The 8,890-nt window shown below is 43.6% G+C and overlaps 1 pseudogene; it reads right to left on the bottom strand.

Annotated features, from left to right (window-relative positions):
• Positions 1 to 5,926: 5,926 nt before the first annotated feature.
• On the bottom strand, positions 5,927 to 6,737 carry LOC147095250 (uncharacterized; annotated as a pseudogene).
• Positions 6,738 to 8,890: the final 2,153 nt, after the last annotated feature.

Raw genomic sequence — 8,890 nt, 5'->3', positions numbered from 1 at the left:
TCACATACTATCCTTAATTACTTTACTTAGCCACGGATGGCTATCTTTTATTTTACACCCTTTTTTCCTCAGTGGAATATTTTTTTTTTGGAAGTTGTAAAATAACTCCTTAAATGTACACCACTGATCATGTACTGTCTTACCCTTTAATCTATTTTCCCAGTCCACTCTAATCAATTCTGCTCTCATTCCTTCATAGTCTCCTTTATTCAAGCTCAGCACGCTTGTTTGAGATCCAACCTTCTCACACTCTACTTGAATATGGAATTCAACCGTGTTATGGTCACTCATTCCAAGGGGACCCTTTACTAGGGCATTTTTAATTAATCCTGTCTCATTACACAGGACCAAATCTAAGGTTGCTTGCCCCCTGGTCGGTTCAATTACATTCTGCTCAAGAAACCCATCCCTAATACACTCAATGAACTCATCCTCAAGGCTGCTCAGCCCAATTTGATATGTCCAGTTAATATGATAGTTAAAATCCCCCATAATTATAGCTGTTCCCTTATTACAAGCCTCAACTATTTCCTGATTAACACTCCGTCCAACAGAGTTGCAACTGTTTGGAGGCCGATAGACTACGCCCACTAATGTTTTTTTCCCCTTATTATTCCTTATCTCCACCCAAACTGTTTCACTATCCTGCTCCTTTGACCCAATATCATTTCTCTGTATTATAGTGATTCCTTCCTTTATTAACATAGCCACCCCACCTCCCCTCCCTTCCTGCCTGTCCTTCCTGATTGTTAAATAACCTGGTATATTTAATTCCCAGTCATGGTCACCCTGCAGCCATGTTTCTGTAATGGCCACAAGATCATACCCATATGTTGTTATTTGTGCCGTTAACTCATTCATTTTGTTACGAATGCTACGTGCAGTCAGAGAAAGAACTTTCAAATATGTTTTGTGACACTTAGTTCCTGTTATTTCCCCTTTTACTACTTTACCTTTTACTCCATACCTTCTGTCCCTTCCTGACATGTTCTGTTTTTGAATTTCCCCACTGCTACCTAAGTCTATGACCTTCTCCGTTGGTAAGGACTGTGTTTGGAATCCCCACATTCATTTTACACAAGACCTTCAGATCGGTAGGGGTGAAAGGTCGGAGTTTTGACCCTTTGACACCCAGCCCATTGCTGAAGATTGTTTCGAGTGCTGTACCATGTCTTTTCAGAATTCACCACATAATTACATAACGGTAATCCAAAAGGTCTTCTTTAGGCATATTAACAGAAAAAGGGTCGTCAGAGGAGCAGTGGGGCCGATTAGGGACCAAAATGGAAAACTACTGGTGGAGGCAGAAGGCATGGCTGAGGTACTAAATGAGTACATTGCATCGGCGTTAACCAAGGACAAGGATTTGTCAAAGTTATGGTAAACAAGTAGATTGCTGGGATACTGGATGAGATAAAATAGATAAAGAGGAGGTTCCAGACAGGCTGGCGGTAATTAAAGTGAATAGTTCACCTGGTCCGGATGGGATGCACCCGAGGTTACTGTGGGGAGTAACGGTAGAAATTGCGTTGGTGCTGGCCACAATCTTCCAATCCTCCTTAGATTACAGGGGTGGTGCGAAAGGACTGGACGATTGCAAATTTTGCACCCTGGTTCAAACAAGGAGAGAAGGATAAACCTGGCAATTAGAGGCCAGTCAGCTTAACCTTGGTGGTGGGAAAGCTTTTAGAACTCCATGTGTGGTCTAACCAAGGTTCTATACATGTTTAAAATACCTTCACTGCTTTGCATGTCATGATTAGTGCATCTGTCCCTCTGGATCACTTTGCTCCTCTACCCCATTTAGACACTAACTTTACAAGGAGTATGTTTCCTTATTCCTCCTACCAAAATTGCAGCATCTCTCATCTATCTATATTGAAATTAATGCCATTTACACGCCAACCTGTCAGTTTATTAACATCTTGCATTTCGTCACAGTGCTTCTCAGTATTAACTATACACCAGAATTTGGTGTCACCTGTAAATTTGGAAATTACACTAACTATTCCCGAGTATATATAATGGTGCCTCTGCTCCCTCTCTCCCTTGCTTCTTTTAGTATTGGGGTTTTATTCTCTAACTTTTGCTTGTTTATTAATTATTTCACCCTTTCTATTTTATATATCTTGATCTCTCTTGTCATCCCTCCTTCCAATGTCATGTTCACCTTTTTCATCTACCTAGTAAAAACTGAGGCAAAGTAACTATCCAATATTTCTGAAACAGAAACAAAAAATGCTGGAAATACTCAGCCAGTCAGGCGTTGCAAATACTCAGCAGGTCAGGCTTTTGTATTAAATATTTCTGCCATTTTGCTGTCATTACCTGTTGGTTTATCTGGTGATCCTTTAGTGGCTCTGTCCCTATCCTGAATTTCCTATTATTTATGTGCCTGTACAATACTTTACTATTTCTTTTGATATTCCTTGATAATTTAATTTTGCAGTTCCTTTTCACCTTCCTAATTGTTTTTCTTATTCTTTCCCAGCCTCTTCCAATTACCTTTTGTCATCCTCTACTTTATTTTCACTGTACTCAGCATTTTTCTTCAGTATCCATTTTACCCTCATCTCTTTATTCAGCCCTGGTGTTTTATTATTGGCTAGTTTGTTCTTGTTTTGTAGTGGAATATAATTCTCCTGAACTCTACTGAACACCTTTTTAAATATTTCCCATTGCCGTTCTATCTTTGTCTGTCTCTTCAGTTCCATGTTTATCTTCCCTAATTCCATTGTCATCACCTCAAAATCAACTTTTTCACAATCTTATTACTACTCCTGCCTACCTCAATCATTATTATGTTGTGATTGATAATGTAGATTTTCACCTAAGCTTACTTCTCTAACCGCTCTGGTTCATTACCGATGAGAGATCCGTCAGTGATTGCTCTCTGGTTGGGCTTCTTATGTACTCAGTAAGAAAGTAGTCCTGAACATACTGTAAATACTCCATTCCCTTTTCCCCTTTCCCTACCTCTTCTTGACAGATCACTTGGTGTAGTTAAAATCTCCCATGACCAGGATATGCATTTTTCACTTTTTATAGTTTTGCTGACATAGTTTCCTTCCACTGCTAGGCGGTCTGTACAATGTGGGAGCTGGTGGACACCATTGATGTTCACAGTGATCACATTTGCAGTAAGTGTTGGCTGCTCGAGGAACTCCGGCTCCGTGTTGATGAGCTGGAGTCCAAGCTTCAAACAGCGACACATCAGGGAGCGGGAGATTTACCTGGACTCTGCATTCCAGGAAGTAGTCACACCAATTAGATTAACTAATTCAGATGTAGTCCGTGGTCTGGGACAAGAGGGTGTGACTATGAGTGAGGCAGGTATGGGGATCCAGGAGGTAGTTTTGGAGGAGCCACAGCCCTTGCTCTCGTCCAACAGGTTCGAGGCTCTTGCTCCCTGTGAGCACGGGGACAGGGACTGCAGAGAGGATGAGCAACCTGGCCACAGCATCGTGGAACAAGGGGCCATTCAAGTGGGGGGAGTAAAAAGAAATGTTGTAATGGTAGGGGATAGTAACATTAGGGTGATAGATAGGGTTCTTTGCAGCCGAGAGCGAGAGTCCCGAAGGCTGTGTTGCCTGCCCGGTGCCAGGGTTAAGGACATCTCATCTGGGCTGGAGAGAAACTTTGAGTGGGAGGGGGAGGATCCAGTTGTCGTGGTCCATGTTGGTACCAACGACATAGATAGGACTAGGAAAGAGGTTCTGTTGAGGAAGTATGAGCAGCTAGGGGCCAAATTAAAAAGCAGAACCACAAGAGTAATAATCTCTGGATTACTACCTGAGCCACGAGCAAATTTGGCTAGGGTAAATAAAATCAGAGAGTTAAATGTGTGGCTCAAAGACTGTTGTGGGAGAAATGGGTTTTGCTTCTGGGGACACTGGCACCAGTACTGGGACAGGAGAGAGCTGTTCCGTTGGGACGGACTTCACTTGGCCAGTGCTGGGACTAGAAACCTGGAGAATCGAATAACTAGGGCTGTAGAGAGGGCTTTAAACTAATTAGTGGGGGGGAGGTTTCAAGAGAGTGAAAAATAAAAATATCAGCGGCAAAGGCAATAGAGCAAGGTAGCAGTGGGGGAATTAAAAACCAGAGCGTGTCAGGAAGGGACAGAATGTATAAAGATAAAGGTAAAGTAGCAAAGGGGGTAAAAGCAGGAATAAATTGTCACAGAACATATTTAAAAGTTCTTTACCTGAATGCACGCAGCATTCGTAACAAAATAGACGAATTGACGGTACAAATAACTACACATGGGTATGATCTGGTGGCCATTACAAAAACATGGCTGCAAGGTGACCATGACTGGGAACGAAACATCCAGGGGCATTTGACAATTAGGAAGGACAGACAGGAAGGAAAGGGAGTTGGGGTGGCTATGTTAATAAAGGATGGAATCTCTGCAATAGTGAGAAATTATATTGGGTCAAAGGATCAGGATAGTGAAACAGTTTGGGTGGAGATAAGGGATAATAAGGGGAAAAAGTCACTAGTGGGCGTAGTCTATAGTCCTCCTAACACTTGCAACTCTATTGGTCGGAGTATAAATCAGGAAATAGTTGGGGCTTGTAATAAGGGAACAGCTTTAATCATGGGGGATTTTAACTTTCATATTGACTGGACAAATCAAATTGGGCAGGGTAGCCTTGAGGAAGAGTTCGTAGAGTGCATTAGGGATGGGTTCCTTGAGCAGTATGTTACTGAACCAACTAGGGGGCAGGCAATCTTAGATCTGGTCCTGTGTAATGAGACAGGATTAATAAAAAATGTCCTAGTAAAGGACCCCCTTGGAATGAGTGACCATAACATGGTTGAATTCCAAATTCAGTTGCAGGGTGAGAGAGTTGTATCTCAAACCAGCATACTAAGCTTAAATACAGAAGACTACAGTATGAAGGTATGAGAGCAGGGTTGACTAAAGTAGACTGGGAAAATAGATTAAGGTGTAAGATGGTACATGAGCACTGGTGTACATTCAAGGAGATATTTCACAACTTTCAAGAAAAATATATTCCACTGAGGAAAAAGGGGCGTAAAAGAAAAGACAGCCATCCATGGCTAAGTAAAGTAATAAAGGATGTATCCAACTGAAAACAAGGGCATATAAAGTAGCCAAATCTAGTGGGAGGATAGAAGATTGGGAAGCATTTAAATGCCAGCAAAGAATAACTAAAAGATTAATTAAGAAAGGGAAGATAGATTATGAAAGTAAACTCGTGTTATCGCTGAATTGGAGCCTGAACAGACCAAGTGATATACAAGGTCGACGTATACCCAACTTCAGCTTGATAGAATAATAAGACTCATACGACTGTGGTTTAGAATTGAAATGTGAGCATACACCTTTATTAAAGAGCTCCGGGAGATGCTGCTATGCACCCTTGTGCAACCGCCGGACTTCTCGTTTTACACTCTAAATGCACCTACCTTTATACAGGAGTCAAAACAGTTGGGCAATTGATTACATAATCACAGCGATACCCCGTGATATCTATAACGGGGGGCTATTCTAAGCAATGTGCAACAGGGCTGAAACTTCTTGGGACTTTTGACCGCGAGACATGATAAGCAGAAGTAAAACAATTTACCAGACTGTCTGTCCTTGCAAGATAACCACAAAAGTACAATAACAAAAATGCAGCTGGCACTACCTCATCCCAGAGTACGTGCGAGCTCAAGGCCCAGTGTTAGCCAGTTTTAATGTCAAGTATCCCGACAGTCTTTGCAAGAGTCTTTGCTCCAAAATTATCTTGAACAATCCCTCCTTTTGATCCTGAATCACACCTGACTTCAGATGATCACCCACGGTGGAGATGTATCTTTGGATGCAGCCTTTCAAACAGCTGTCACGCTGGTGGTGTTCTGCATGTACACATGTCCATGTGGCTCTTCGGCCACCCGTGTTTTTAGGTGCCTAGGTGCTCAGACCCCAGGATCTTAGTTCCTGTGCTTCGGAGTCTTCTTCCTCTTCTTCATCTTCGGGGGTTCCCATCAGATATTCTTCTTCGGTGATTATGCTGGCAATAGGTATTACTCGAGCCAGCATGACTTTAAAGCAGATATTAAAACATCCGAGTATCAAGCAACAAGTAATTATTATTACAACAAGAATAATGAGTCCATGCATTAAATAGGATCCCCAGGTTCCTCCTAGTAGCCAGTCAAGCCAGCTACTCCCCCTTTTGGGGCCTTGTCTGAATTCGTCAAGCTGTTTGTGTATCTCATCAATGGCTTCCGTGATATTGTAAGACTCATCCTTTACATGGGTTATACATTTATCCCCCACAATTGTACATACTCCCCCTTTTTGGGCCAATTGATAGTCTACTGCATAACGGGTTTGCTGCGTGTACAATCTTAATTCAGCCAGCTCCCAGTTGATGGCGTCTAATCCCTTCGATGTGCTGTTTCCCAAAATGGTTAATCCACAGATAATATAGTTCCTATTTTTGGCACTAATTACCCCCGCATTTCCCCCCAAAGATAGGGCCCCAATGAACCCGTAGCTGAGTGATGATCCCAGCGTAACAGGATCCTCCCAATCAGCACAGAACTCCTAACCGATGGCCCGTGTTAATATCTTTCTCTGGATATGCCCCTTTTGGGGGCATGGAACAGTGAGTGGTCCTATAGTTCCTACTGCAAAGAGGATCGGGAGGGTTGGTGTTGCTGTCCTGAAGGTGCTGTTGAGGAGGAACATGAATCCCTTCCTAGCCCTATAACATTTTACGTTGGTGTTGCTAACACTCGTGAACTGCTTGTACCACCAATTGCTCGGTTCCGTTGATTCTGAGCCCGATCCTACCAATTGGTAAGCATCAAACGGGTATGTCCATGTTTCTGAGCTAACATGGGTCCCATTGCACTGACCGCAGATAAATTGCCTTCCCGTGGTGACGTTTAGGCATCTCTGTTCGTTACAGGTACTGATTAATTGGCCGTTCTGTACTTGACAGTGCTGACGGGCACACTGCGTCTGAACGCAGGTGGCGTTTTCGGGGACCAGGGCGTATGCGCATCCCCATCCCTTCCCCGTAAAACATAGGGGATAATCTTCCTTATTTGAACACTTGATCCCATTCTTTCCCTGCCTCCCCCTACAAACGGGATTTGTGGAGTTTATTAGTTCTACGCATCTTCCCTGGATGCTCCTTTTATATCCGCCCGTCTGTCCCTCACAGGGCTGGTCTGAGGTGTCGACGGTATATAGTTGGAGGGGGTTCTAACCCGGGGTGGCCACAAACAGGGCCTCTACTGACTGGGCTATTGGGTAACACACGGTTCGGTTACCATGTAAGTGCATGTGGGTTTTGAAAAACAAGTTATCTTCTAGGCCCGTCACTGTCTTAACCGTAACAATGCATGTTATCGCAACTAAACATATTATGGTCTCCATCTTCATCCTTTATCAAATACTGTTGTTCCGGTGTTATTTTAATCTTTTGTTGGCCTTTTCGATAACACTCTTGTATTAACACGTTTAAGTAGAAGCACACAAGCACAAATGATGCAATATGCCACAAAACAAACGCCCACACAGGCAAACAGATCAACGAATCATACATTTATCAGCCGATGTTGACCTGTAAAATAGTACAAGGGTCTATCATTAGTAATTTTCTATGCACACCCTCCTTTTGTTCATTGTATCCCACTAGGCTCACCCTTTTTGGGTTCGCCTGAGTCTGGTCTTTTCCCATAAACTTTTAGTTGAGTCCAGTGTTTCCATACCCCCTTTCCCCTTATGTCCAGACAGGCACAGGTGTCTCCATTAATTATGACTTCATAAGGCCCGCTCCATTTTGGAGCGAAACCTGGTTGTGCAGGCAAAACCTTTACCATAACCTTTGTTCCCGCAGGGGGTACCGCGGGGAGTGTATTGAGCCTTAGCTCCTCATCTCGCTCCTTTTGGTGGCCTCGAACTTCTTTACGCATCTCCTTTAACTGAGTGCTTAGTTCCAACATGTATCGTCTTAATTTATCTTTTAATGGGCCTACATCAACCCCACCTGTTATGATGCCTTTGGGTAATTGCATCGCTCGTCCTGTCATTAATTCATAAGGGGTTAGGGCAGTTGTTCGGTTCCTGGTGGCTCGGAGTTTCATCAAAATAATGGGTAATACTTCGACCCAAGTTTTTCCCGATTCCTGCATTGCCTTGGCTAATGCATTCTTAAGGGTCCGGTTCATTCGTTCTACCATTCCCGAACTCTGGGGATGGTAGGGGATATGGAATTTCTGTTTAATTCCCATCAGTTGGCATATGGTTTTTGCCACGCTTCCAGTGAAGTGGGTTCCTTGATCAGAATCTATCTGTAGAGGCATTCCCCACCGCGGGATTACCTCCTCAGCCAGAATCCTTGCAACCGTCAGTGCAGTACAATTTCGTGTTGGGAAGGCCTCTACCCACCGAGTAAATTGGTCGATGATTACCAGACAATACGTTTTACCACAAGATGGGGGTAGAGGTCCTGTGAAATCAATTTGGAGATGTTCCCATGGGCCCCGAGGTCTGGGTTGGTGTCCCAATTTAATTTTAATATATCTGCCCGGGTTGTACTGTGCGCACGTAAGACATCGTTGGCAATATTTCGCAATATCCCTCCCCATACCGTTCCACCACCACTCCTCACCTATGGTCTGTGCCATCGCTTCTCTTCCTGAGTGAAACATCCCATGGTGGAGTTCTAGGAGGGTTTTCTGAATACACTCGGGGGCCATTACTTTATCGTTCCGGCGCCATACCTTGTCGTGCCCTTGGATGGCTCCTTGCCCTTCCCAGGTACGTTTCTCAGCGTCTGTTGTGTCCTCATGTAATTCTGCGATACTTATCTCGTTTCCTGGACTATCTACGCTAGCTACTGGTGCGTCACTAACT

This window comes from Somniosus microcephalus, unplaced genomic scaffold (assembly GCF_052327205.1).
Source record: "Somniosus microcephalus isolate GS21.2 unplaced genomic scaffold, FLI_Smic_1.0 unresolved_chr1, whole genome shotgun sequence".
NCBI lineage: Eukaryota > Metazoa > Chordata > Chondrichthyes > Squaliformes > Somniosidae > Somniosus > Somniosus microcephalus.
This window is presented reverse-complemented; position numbering and strand designations above follow the sequence as displayed.